The sequence below is a fragment of the Eutrigla gurnardus genome (genome assembly GCF_963514095.1).
Source record: "Eutrigla gurnardus genome assembly, chromosome: 24".
Lineage (NCBI taxonomy): Eukaryota > Metazoa > Chordata > Actinopteri > Perciformes > Triglidae > Eutrigla > Eutrigla gurnardus.
The window spans coordinates 8646310-8659838 of NC_139935.1; the positions used below are offsets into that span (position 1 = coordinate 8646310).

At 45.4% G+C, this 13529-nt stretch overlaps 1 protein-coding gene and 2 long non-coding RNA genes across 4 annotated transcripts in view; 1 reads left to right on the forward strand and 2 right to left on the reverse strand.

Moving 5' to 3' along the window:
- The window catches only part of LOC311010051 (scavenger receptor cysteine-rich type 1 protein M130-like), a gene marked incomplete at its 3' end in the record, with an annotated part of 294749 nt that overhangs the window by 144369 nt on the left and 136851 nt on the right, over nucleotides 1–13529 (reverse strand). The window lies entirely within an intron of this gene.
- Nucleotides 1–13529, reverse strand: part of LOC311009995 — an 85627-nt gene that overhangs the window by 54182 nt on the left and 17916 nt on the right. The window lies entirely within an intron of this gene.
- Nucleotides 6679–13452, forward strand: LOC311009990. 2 transcript variants are annotated; one of them, XR_014596718.1, is made up of 2 exons: nucleotides 6679–6999; nucleotides 13168–13452. It is a non-coding gene; the product is annotated as an uncharacterized lncRNA (long non-coding RNA). The 2 variants fall into 2 exon arrangements; XR_014596719.1 differs by lacking the exon at nucleotides 6679–6999 and adding an exon at nucleotides 12754–13074.

A 13529-nucleotide genomic window follows, 5' to 3' on the forward strand; every position in this document is an offset into this window, starting at 1 on the left:
AATCCCGATCTCAGTAGACCCCAGGAACCTGGGCATAGGATTCATCCTCAGCCTAACCATTATAGGAAAACAGGATACACATAGGCTAAAGCCATACTTAATGTTGGGTTATGGAGAGATACCACACACGTCCCACAGGCTAACTCCAACCTCCTCCAGGAGTAAGCCAAGCGACCACTAACCCCTTTTCCTTGCTTTCCCCTTCCTTCTTCGTTTCGTTTTTCATAGTAGGAATATGTCCTGTTTTGAAATTTCCCAAATGAAATGATAATGCTGATGTTTGTATAAATTGTGCCTTAGTGATGTTTAATATAGTTTAGATAGTTAGAAGTCTCTGCCCAGACATTGCCTCAATCTCTGTCCAGACTTTGCCTCAAACTCTGCCCAGACACTATGCCTCCATCAAACGCTATGGACTCTAACCTGAATGAACTGTTTAACCTCTTTTCCACGAAATATACAGACTGTTTGGACTCCCACGTGTTTCAAGGAATACATGGACTGTTCGGCCCTTATGTTGCTCTGAAGGTTGCGTCCCACACCTCAACCTTCAGACCAAAAGGGGGAATGTTGGGACCTCACCATTGAGACTACACGATGCGGCCTACACAGAGACCAAAAGCCTTCACATGCGGTCAGAACAAAGGGACAAAAGGGATTAAAAACTACAACCGCCATTTTAGTTTCACTTCTCACCGAGGTGCGAAGTGCAACGTCACACAACTGGTGCCCTATTGGCTGACAACCACAGGTACGCCAGGGGGGGTCCCCGGGAACAGCCGTGAGGTATATAACCCGGCGCCCCTTAAGAACTTCCTCTCTCCACCATGACATGCGTTACAACAGGAGGTAAACTTTTACGTCTGCCGCATTTTCCTTTGTCCTAGGCCGCAGTCTTTTCCCCAAACTTGCTGGACGAGCAACAGACTAGCTGTGTCCCAATTCAGGGTCTGCAGCCTTCGGAGGCTGCATTTGAAGGCCGCTTACGTCACAGAGCTGCGCGAAGGCTGTCCCAATTCGTCTAAATTCGAAGGCTCCTCCAAATGCGGCCGACAAATGTGTCCTCCTTTCCCCCGTATTCGGAGGATGCACCGCTACTATCCTTCGCGGCCTCCCATATCCCAAGATGCTTTGCGCGCCGCTGTTCAACCAACAATGGCGGCGAAAGACGGCAGCAGCACCGGCACCGGCAGCAGTGCCGAATACACATTTAAATGTAAGTAATGGGTTTTTGCTTAACGTCGGACGTTCAAGGGGCCTTAAAATGCATTTGAGTGTTAAAATGCGTGAAGTTTATAATGCTAATACGTGTAGCCACCGGAATGTAGGGCCAGCTACGTGATGTAGCTTAAGGCTGTTGATACGAGGAGCTCAGTTAACGTTAGCCTTTAAACGTAACGTAAGCCTAAAACCCTTCACTTTCAAATGTTACAAGCTCCGATGGTAATTTACATCTTATTGTAACCGTGGAGCTGTTAAATTAATTTGTTCTCGTTGTAAGTTGTGTAGGCTACAGTCCGCTCCTCTCGCAGGTGAATATATAACGTTAACGATGGGTTGTGAGCCCCGCTGTATTTCTAGGCTGTAAAACTGTAAACGTTTGGATTGAATACAGAGCTAACCTTAGGAGCATTATTACTGTTAATATCGTTATTATATCGTACAATGATTTTGCATGTTGACATAACAGGAAATGTGCTTCACATGTCGTTTTGTTGTAGAGAGCAAGGAGCAGACTGAGGATTTGATCAAACTCCGGGTCCGGGATGAGAACGACCACCTGTTGAGGCCAAGAACACAGGGCCACCGACAGCAGCAAGACAGAGGAAAACGGATGATTTGCTGGATTTGATCAGGGAGGACATGAAGTTACAGAGGGAGAGCGAGGAAAGGAGAGAGCAGAGAGAGGATGGAGAGACCTTTTAGTTTATTGGAGAGACTGGTTGAGAGGCGTTGAATTTTTTGGGGGGTGGTGGATGTTTTTTTCTCTTGGATTAAGTTCTGTGTTTATTTGTAATTTAAATTGTTAATTAAAAATATTGTATTGTTCCATTTTCTGTTCCAAATATTGTATATAGTTAAATAAAAATCCTCTAACCTTGTAACATTATCTGTTCCATTTCGTATTTACAACTAAAGTCATCTTTTGAACTGCTTTTCAGTGACAAAATAGTTACAATAACTATTGGCAAGTGGGTGTTCTTAACATGTAGAACTATTTACAAAATATCATCAGAAATAACTATTTACAGAGAACATATATACAGTATTGACTGAGCAGGAGTCCCTGGTGGTGCTGCTGGACTGGATGGGATGCCACAAGAAGGACCCTGGACTCTTCTGGCTCTGAGTGGGACATCATCTGGAAGGTGGGGGGTGTGGGATGCATGTCTCCACTGTCCACCACATCATCCATCATCAGACAGATGCCATGTCACTAAAATGTTTTAAAGAGAGGCAAGAATAAAATATTGAATTAAGTCGGGGTTATTTACAGGGTTCGTACACATTTTACTATTCAATTTAATCACTTTATAAGCCAAGGATTTAGACTTAAATTCAAGCACTTTTCAGACCTTGAAAAACAGCATTAAAATTACAGCATTTTCAAAGATTTTACATTTTAAGCACCTGTACGAACCCTGTATTAAGTCTTATGGTTAAATGACATTATCCATGTCAATCTATACTTAATATGGCTTGTCACTTAGCGGTATCATTTATTAACGGGTATATTAATTACCACGTACTACGCTAGCTATGTATGAACATTAATATGGGTTAAAATAACGGCTTTAACGTTACCTCCCCACGGGAGCTCTCCCAGTCTGAGATAAACAACCCGCTGGTGTCGCCGCAGCCGCCTCTCCTCTTGCTCAAAAAAATTAAAATTAAATTAAATTAAAAGAAAAAAAAAATAGAAAATATATATATATTTATATAAAACTCTCCATCATGTTCGTCTGTCGTATTTTTGTTTTGACTGGTGTTTTTCCCGGGCTTGGCCGGCAGAAGTGATGACGTCGCGACGCAATCAGGAAATGCTCCGTAGGTTAGACCGTCCCATTTACCGACGGTTGACCCAGCCTTCGGAGGAGTCTCCGAAGGTGTCGCCTCCGTAGACCGCGAAGGCTGGGTCCTCCGAAGGCTGCAGACCCTGAATTGGGACACAGCTAATGTTTTCCCTCTTTTTCTCTACTTGCTTAATTTTTCTTTTTTTTTATCATTTCCTGATCCTGAGGAGATCGCCGCGACCGCGTGACTCTCCTGTTTACCCGTGGAAGGAAGAATAAACACTTTCTTTGTCCCAGCTGCCAGCAAGAAGGATAACTTCTACGCCCCGCTCTTGTCTGGATTCAGCCGTGCTCGTCGCACCCTCCGTCGCCGAACGAGTACTCGCGAACCACCGTCCGTCGCCGGCGTCAAGAAACTCCATCACCGCACGGGCAGAAAACCTCACATCAACAAAGTAAGAGGCTATTTGTCTGGGCAGAAGCAGAGATTCGATAGTGTAGGACTGCCCTGTCATTCTTGTTAACATGTTTTAAGTTTTGATCACGGACCTCCGTGTCCGTGGCTTTCTGTATTGTTGTATTCGAAGGCTGATTCCACCCACGCTGCTGGGTTGATTTCTGTAACGGTGTTTTGACTAACCTCAGCCATATTTGCGAGCTCAGTAAGCGGTCTACTATCAGTTAAAGGACCGGGGTCCCGCTGAACGAACGGCAGTTCATTCACAAGCTCCCTTGTGATAGTACCGCGCCTCCTGAGCCTTCGAGTATTGCGCGCGCGCGCATTCTCTACCTCTCTTTGTTTGTGTGCCGCTAACACACACACGCACACATACAACCCCACCCCCCACCCACCCACACGTGTCCTCCACCAGCTGTTTCCGTCTCCGGACACTGAGGAAATAGCTCCATTGGGTGGCTGTACCAGCCATCTCTCTTGCTATTCTATCTGACGTCAGTGGCTCCGCCCCTGAACGCTGTGGGAAATAGCTCCACCTGGTGGTCGCGCCCGGCCATTTCTCTCTCTCTCTCTCTCTCTCTCTCTCTCTCTCTCTCTCTCCACACACACACACACACACACACACACAAACAAACACACACACACACACACACACACACACACACACACACACACCCACACCCACACTCACACACACACACTCCACATGTGTCTCTTCCCTTGTTTAGCTTAGCTTTGTGTATTAGGTAGTTAGTTAGGTGTTAGGTAATAAGGCTTTGTCAACTGCAGTGTTATTGACTGTGATCATTATTACTGATTTTAATAAATCTTATTATAACTAGCGGTCTCTTGTGCTTGCTGTGTATATGTCACTGGATAACAGCAGGTTGTGAAGGCTAGTGCTCAAATTTCACGCCTTAGGTATCTATCAGTCAAACATTTGTTCCTAAATCCCAAACTGACATTTTGTATTGCTACCCATTATTTGTATCATTATAAGGGCAAAAGAATACAGTTTAGGCGATGTCCATCAAGAAAGCAATAATGAAGTCTATGCCACTGCGCTTTGTGAGAGAAATGCTGCAGCACTAATTTTGAAATGCCAAGTGGATTGTCTGTGACCTCTCTTCTGAAAAGCAACCCTTATCCAAATCTAATAGTTTACAGAACTCCATTATAAAAATGAAATATGTTAAAGGAAACCATGGAATGATTCCTTCCCAAACCATTATCTTAAACTATATCCATTACGTGGCTGTTAAGATTTGCAAGCGGCTGCAAACGGAAATAATCACTCAGCGTTAGTCTGCGCAATCCACTTGTTGATAGGGATGTCCCGATCCAGCTTTTTGCACTTCTGATCCGATACCGATATTGTAGCTTTTAGTATCGGCCAATACCGATACCGGCCGATCCAAGCATGTACCAAAGATATTTACTTATATTGTTGTCAGACTCATGTTGACAAGGGTTTTACTCTTAAGAACAACTAGCCAACTTAATTAGGTTAGTTTGAATGATCCACAATGGTTGGTAATGAGAAGCTGACCTCTTTATTCTTAACAGGGTTAAATAAACACAAAATAGACTAAATAATAATAATCAATCTTACCGCTTTACCACCACGCTTGACTTTATTGTGGCAAGTATTGCACTCCGCCTCTTCGTCTTTTAGGGTAAAATAATCCCACACAGCTGACATTTTTATCGATAACTTTAAATTAGTGGTAAATATAAGTTATGGGTTTACTCAACAGCCTAATATTTCATAGAAATTCAGGTAGAAATAGGTTAACTCAGAGTTCCACATCATATCAAAAACAATCCTCCCCCACAGACGTCATCACGTCCTAATACTACACACAATATTGCTTGATGCTGTTTTGAAGGAGTGCATATATTTATCGACAACACTCGACCTTCATCAGCGCATGTGCGCACGAGCGGATCTGTGCGAGCAGGCAGCGCGGAAACCGGTCCGGTTCCGCTCACACCACGAGTCTGAAGAGTGCAACAGCTTATCAAAATACAGTGTCAACTGTGTTTTCAAAGTAGAAAGCGACATCGTGGTGGTTTAACGAGGCGGAACGGCATCAGAACAACAACAAGCGCGTAAAGTACACGAAGAAGAGCGTAGCGGGAGCGCGCGGCGAGTATTGTTGTCTACACTTTGCTGCGTGGAGGCCCTCCTAATGTAAATGTTTATTGATTTATGAATGAATTGATAGGTGGCTTATTTTTGGCGTATTGATTTTATGGCCTGTACAATGGTAGGGGAAACACTGGACATGCACAGACAAATCCGTCTTGTTGTAGTTTAGTGGATGCTGGACAGGTCGCGAGGTGTGCGCTAATGGTGCTGGAAAACGCAGACCGGATTGTGGGGAAAACCGTAAAAAAAATGGAATGGATTACCTACATTGGTGTGCTGGAAAACACGGACCGGAGTTTTGAAGGAAAAAAACTGGATCGGGAATCCGGATCGGGATTTTCCCGTGAAGGCCGATCCGATATCGATATGCATTTTTTGCTGATATCGGCGGCCAATCCGATCCAAATATCGGATCGGGACATCCCTATTTGTTGATCCCCCGGAACACTTGATAACCCGGTCAAACAACATACACTAAGCGTTGTCATTCTCCAGTTTTTGAAAATGCCCCCAAAGAAAACTGGTTGCAGACCAAGACATCATTAGCAGAGGTATAGCCCGCCTACTGTTGAAGTGAGCCTGTATTACCGTACCGACGGCGGCAACGCGCACCATCGCCTCCATCAACATTACTGTATGACAACAATTAGACTCATACCATTTTTTTATTTTGCTATTTTCCCGGTTTCCCTCCACAACCTTTCCGGGGAATCCCGGGTCCCGAGATTAAACCCTAGTGTTAACGTGGCACAGTTGGTGTCTCCCTGCCTTATTCCGTGGAGCATCCACAGTGAAGTGTTGTGTTGTCTGCTTGTGGACGTCGGTGTCACAGTGGGACAGAGACCACATCAGCTTCACCCTTAAGCCACGAGTACACGGGAATGTGATGGAACATGGCTGCAGGCTATGGTGTTGTAACCATGTGTTCTGGTGTTCATGATGAACTGATGGTGGAATTGTTTTGAGTCCAGTTTGAATCACTGAATAGTTTCATGACATATTTTTCTCTGGTGTCTGGTGTCTTTTCTCTCTCTCTATTTGATCTTCTATCATCTCTCCAGACTCTGTCAGGCTGCTGAATGGGACTAGTCTGTGCTCAGGCAGACTGGAGGTGAAGTCCAACCAGTCCAACCAGTGGTGGTCCTCAGTGTGTGAAGCTGACTTTGACCAGCAGGATGCAGAGGTGGTCTGTAGGGAGCTTGGCTGTGGGGATCCTTCAGTCCTCCAGGGGGCGCTCTATGGAGACGTGGGGGCTCCAACGTGGACCAAAGAGTTCCATTGTGGAGGCCATGAGTCTGCTCTCCTGGACTGTAGAAGCTCAGGCTCAGATAGAAACACCTGCTCACCTGGCAAAGCTGTTGGACTCACCTGCTCAGGTAGAAGAGGAGCTGCAGCTTTGATCTGGTTCATTTCTGTTCTCATCAAACTCACTTTGCTCTTTGACTGACGACTCTCTTCTTTCTGTTCAGAGCCCGATGATGTCAGGTTGGTGGGAGGAGCCAGTCGCTGTGCTGGAACATTGGAGATGAGACATCAGGGAGACTGGAGACCAGTGGATGGCGATGACTGGACCCTGAAGAAAGCAGCTGTTGTCTGTAGAGAGCTGGACTGTGGCTCTGCTGTTTCTGTAGGACGGAGAGAGGAGTCCTCAAAAAGACCTGTGTGGAGGATCAGGTCTAACTGTGTTCATTCTGGATCCACTCTGAGGGAGTGTGCAACATCAGTCTACTCTTCCTCCATCCTGAATCTCACCTGCTCAGGTAAGCCCCTCAGTGACATCATCTATGACATCATCAGTAATGTTGCTGTGTGTCACTGCTATAGGCTGTGGTGTTCTAAACATGTGTTCTGGTGTTACAGTTTATTTCAATTTCTTTGGCTCATCTCTTGAAACTTTGTTAATATTCTCAGAACCTGATTTGTCTAAATAGCTTCCATGTTCCAACACAACACCATAACTCACCTGCAAAAGGTCAGAACTCACTCAAAACATTGAAGTCGTGCTTCAAAACAAAGTTAGTGTCTCATATAAAAAGTCTCTGCCATCCAAATGAAAAGTTTCTTTGACCTCATGGAAACAATGGTGGTCAGAATGTTTAGATGTTTTTCAGGACGGCAGTGGAGCCTGGAAATGTTCCTTATATCCACATTCCAGGTTTGTCCTATTTCTTTAGTTGACCCTGAATGTTTCCTCTACTAGAATGTTCTGTTTGTCCAGTGAACTGAACACTAAACTGAATACTATCCACATGCTGATTTCATCAGTACAAGTTTCTTTTACAGTATTACACACTGCACTCACGTTTCCATGGAAACGGTTACAGTTGCCCTGTTCATGATGTACCTGAGCAGGTTCCTCCATCTTCAGACATTGTGGTTATTCTGTTGTAGTCCAGCTCTATAAATATGTTTGGTAACAGCCGTACTCATGAATAGCACCTGTCAGCTGACTGGAGATGACGTGTGATTGGTTGATGTAAGATGGGACAAACTCCTCATTGGTCAGTGAAGTTCAAGTTTCTCCTGACAGACAATTTACCAGTTAAGTGGATGTTAGAAAATACTCCATAGTACATATTGGGTCCTATCTTGCACCTAGCACATTGCACTTTCAACACCAATGCAAGTATCCTCCCTATTTTCCATCCGATGCACAGCGGACTTTTCCACCAGATACGCAGGTCGGTAAGATAGGAAACTCACTTACAACTAATAAGTTTCCATGGTGCTATGTTGATGTTTCAGAAACCATTCCACCACAGACCAGGGGCCTCATGTATCAATGTTGCGTACGCACAAAAACGTGGCGTACGTAATTTTCCACGCCAACGTTCAGATGTATCAAAAGTGAAATGAGCGTGGAAATGTGCGGTGTCCCACGGCAGCTTCATGGCTGGCGTACGCACGTTTCTACAGCTATTGTTCCTTTGGCGACACTCTGAGGTGATGCTGGGAAACTATTAATTATGTGAAAACAATTAGTCCTCAGAGTAATGTGCACGTCAGAGACACATTAATGGACAATTAACACACAATCATATGGATGGATATAAAAGCATGTGCAAAGTGATGAAAAAAATGCCATTAACAATGGCAGCCTTGGCCTTGTTAGAAGACATCGCAAACGGTAACATCAGACGTGAGAGGGTGTTTAGAGAATGGGAGGATATGTTAGCAAATGACGACAACTGGCTCATGAGTCGTTTTAGGTTGCCGAGGCCAGTGTTACTGGAGCTGTGCGCAGAGCTGCGGCCGGCCCTAGAAAGAAACACAGCCAGGAGCCAGGGGTTGTCCGTGCCCACACAGGTGCTGACCACTCTGGGGTTTCTGGCAACACGAGCCTTCCAGAGGGAACTGGCCGACTGGTCAGGAGTGTGCCAGTCCACTCTGAGCCGAGCCATGCCAGCTGTGTGGGACGGGATCATAAGAATGTCATCCAGGTACATCAAATTCCCATACAATGCTGTTGAACAGGCCAGCATTAAAGCGCAATTTGCAGCAAGAGCCGGTTTCCCTAATGTAATCGGAGCTATTGACTGCACACATGTTGCTGTAAGCGCCATCACAGGATGAATTTGTTTTTGTCAACAGGAAACATTTTCATTCAATAAATGTTCAAATAATATGTGATGCGCAAATGCAGCTCACCAACATCGTGGCAAGGTGGCCTGCTTCAACGCATGACTCGTTCATTCTTACTAATAGCATGGTTGGTAACAGGCTGGAGGCTGGCACGGTGCGCGATGGGTGGCTTCTCGGTGAGTACATGTATCCGTTTAATTGCGCCCCGAATGTAAACCAGCACAAGGCCCATTTGGGCACGTGCATTCAAATATGTGCATTTGTTTTTCCCTGAGGAAAATAGAGCGGCAGAGCTATCTAACAAGCCCTTTATCGTCTCCTTGTGTTCAGTATTTGGGTCGATAAACGCGTGCGTAAAGTTGGAAATGTCACACTGCAGTAGCCACGGCGCACTTCTGCAGTCATTAATATATATAATATGTAATATATTGATATCCTCCGGTCCCCCCGCCCGTTGCGGTCACGCTTTGGCGGTGGGCTGAAATCCTCCGCTTCACCTCCACCTTCACGTCGGACCATTTCTTTTTTAATTCAGGGATTGTGCGCTGCTCCGACCCCACAGCGTTCACTGCCTCACACACACGCTCCCACTCACATTTCTTTTTTTTTGTGTTTATGCCTGATGAGAGGCTACCAAATAATACTGGTCTTCGAGTCTCGACTTCGTTTAAGAGCGTTTCGAGCTCAGACTCATTTTCTAGATCTGATGGTGCAGAGAGGGGAATCCCCGGTGCAGGACCTATTTAAATTCATTTGCATATTTAAATGGGTGCGTGGACAGGGAGGAGTTTAGCACTTCCACATGTGCGCTTAATTCCACGTTGATTGGGATGTACAAAGGAAAAGTGCTTGGATCCATGCGTACGCACACTTTGATACATCTGATTTATTTTGTGCGTACGACAGTTTCTGGATTCTAGCGTACGCCATGTTTCAGTAGGAAATCCACGCAATTCTTAGTACATGAGGCCCCAGGTCCCTCATTTATAAAGCTTGCGTACGCACAAAACGGGGCTGGAAACGTGCGTACGCCACTTTCCACGCAAATGTTGTGATCTATAAAAACCAAACTTGATGGGAAAGTCTGCGTACCCGTAAGCAAACTCTGAGGCATGCGTACCGGTACGCACATTCTGGAGACTGGAAGGGAATCAGCAGTAAACGTGAGAAGAACTATATATTGTTGATGACTCGCACACATTTAATTACGCTCCATATCATACGTTAGATCTGCGTTATCATGATGAACTCCAGCAATGTTTTTGATGTTTTTAATGAGTGATAGTTTTTTTCATGTTAACACCTTTTAAAATCTGACTTGTATCTTAAATCAAAATCATTTTGAAATATTGAATCAGCGCTGTCACCGCAGGAGGAGGAGACGGCCCAAATGCATGTAATACAGGATACAATAAATACCCTCCATTAGATCACTGTAGAACACAGCGGGAATAACTAAATATTCTCCTTATTTATGTGCATCAACACACATACATACAGCCATTAAGCCATCGTATAATTGTTACACTTATCCTCGTTTTTAAACCACCAGAGCGCAGAGGAAATGCGCTATAATGAGTGGCACGCTCCGTTCTTCTTCGTGTACTTTACGCGCTTGATGTTGTTCTGATGCCGCTCTGCCTCGTTAAACCACCACGATGTCACTTTCTACTTTGAAAACACGGAAAGTTGACACTGTATTTTGATAAACTGTTGCACTCTTCAGACTTGTGGTGTGAGCGGAACCGGACCGGTGCATTTATAAGAAAAATGCCGCTGTGTGTCTCCGTCCAAAATCCGCTTTCCTCGCGCTGCCTGCTCGCACAGATCCGCTCGTGCGCACATTCGAGCGTTGTTGAGAAATATATGCAGAGACGCGCTCCTTAAAAACATCGAGCCATGCGTGTGTAGTATTAGGACGTGATGACATATGTACAACCAGCTAACGGGCCAAAGCCCGTTTGGGCTTGAGCAGTGTGAATGCAAAGCCACGGGGGACCCCCCTGGGGCAATAGTGCCGAGGCACGCTACTGATCGCGCCCTTAGGCAGCCTATGTTAATAAAATAAGGATTGTTTTTTGATAAGCTGTGGAACTCTGAGTTAACCTATTTCTACCTGAATTTCTATGAACTATTAGGCTGTTGAGTAAACCTATAACTTATATTTTACTTGATAAAATAAGACAATATATGCACTCATATGTCGTTATAGTGTTTTACAGTATCTGTAGCTATTAATGTTATGCTCCTCATTTTCAAGCCATATTTTTCCGGCCCCTAATTTTGGATCATTTCCATCAACCGGCACCTTAATAAGTCACTCTCTCCTTGAATCCTTGAAAACCTTGAATACACTCTGGTTGAACAAAAATGTTGAATGCAAATATAATTAAAACTGCAAACAGTATCTGACGGGCCCTTGCTCATATGCGGTGGAGTGCCTGCGGTCACAGGGCAGTGTCGTGGATGCTGCCCTTGGCGCGGCCGCCTCTCGTGGCGCAAGTCGGAGAAGAAACACTGAAGTTATAATAGTTTGGATGTTAATGACAGAGTTCAGCTGACAGCTGTATGAGATGCATGTAAAGTGTGCATCTCTCCCCCTCTCATTGTCCAGGCTGAAATGAGAGGAATTTCATCAATCAATCGGACTTACGGTGCGGCAGTGGTGGCGATTCCAACGCTAGGTGGCGCTAGCGAGCAACTTTTTCGTGAACAACGCCAAATTCTCAAATTTTTCACCAGGCCCTATAGACACTCCAATTTTCGTTAGTTTTTTTTAATGTTCAGGCCCCCAAAACGCAGGTCGAAGGTGTGAAAGAATAATAAAAACATTTGAATAACAATAGGGCTTCGCAGCCCGACGTTGTCGGCGCTCGGGCCCTAATAATTGCAGAATTGCAGACTGCTTGCTGTGCCACCTGACTTAATCCAACTGCACCAATACACCATCCCACGCGTCTGTTTAAGGTTTTTTCGGTGGGTACCACCGGGCCTGAAAAAAATTCTAGGGGAAACACTGTAGAGACAGACAGGTCCCCATCCTACAGTCTTTGGACTCTGGTAGGAAGCTGGAGAACCCGGAGAGAACCCACGCTCACACAGGGAGAACATGCAAACTCCACACAGAAGGATCCCAAACCTGACCCGGAATTTGAACCTGGGACCCTCTCGCTGTGAGGCGACAGTACTACAGCAGCCCCATCTAGCGTACACATTTACCCAAATTATTCACCCCCCACCCCCCTCTACGGTTGTAGATAATTGTTCTCATTTGCATATGTGCTTAAACATTTGCAATTTGTTTAAAAGAATGAAAAATGATAATCTGTTGTGAAGCAGTGGCCAGTGGTTTGGAGGTTTACACATGTTGTTTAGAAAATATTCATTATCTTTTGAGAATTGTGGCAAAGCAATTGAGAAAAACTGTAAATGATGAACTGATGGTGGAATTGTTTTGAGTCCAGTTTGAATCACTGAATAGTTTCATGACATCTTTTTCTCTGGTGTCTGGTGTCTTTTCTCTCTCTCTATTTGATCTTCGATCATCTCTCCAGACTCTGTCAGGCTGCTGAATGGGACTAGTCTGTGCTCAGGCAGACTGGAGGTGAAGTCCAACCAGTCCAACCAGTGGTGGTCCTCAGTGTGTGAAGCTGACTTTGACCAGCAGGATGCAGAGGTGGTCTGTAGGGAGCTTGGCTGTGGGGCTCCTTCAGTCCTCCAGGGGGCGCTCTATGGAGACGTGGGGGCTCCAACGTGGACCAAAGAGTTCCAGTGTGGAGGCCATGAGTCTGCTCTCCTGGACTGTAGAAGCTCAGGCTCAGATAGAAACACCTGCTCACCTGGCAAAGCTGTTGGACTCACCTGCTCAGGTAGAAGAGGAGCTGCAGCTTTGATCTGGTTCATTTCTGTTCTCATCAAACTCACTTTGCTCTTTGACTGACGACTCTCTTCTTTCTGTTCAGAGCCTGATGATGTCAGGTTGGTGGGAGGAGCCAGTCGCTGTGCTGGAACACTGGAGATGAGACATCAGGGAGACTGGAGACCAGTGGCTGGCGGTGGCTGGACCCTGAAGAAAGCAGCTGTTGTCTGTAGAGAGCTGGACTGTGGCTCTGCTGTTTCTGTAGGACGGAGAGAGGAGTCCTCAGACAGACCTGTGTGGTGGATCAGGTCTGACTGTGTTCATTCTGGATCCACTCTGAGGGAGTGTGCAAGATCATTCTCCTCTTCCTCCATCCTGGATCTCACCTGCTCAGGTAAGCCCCTCAGTGACATCATCTATGACATCATCTATGACAGCAGTGTTCCCAGTATGTTCCTTCCTCTG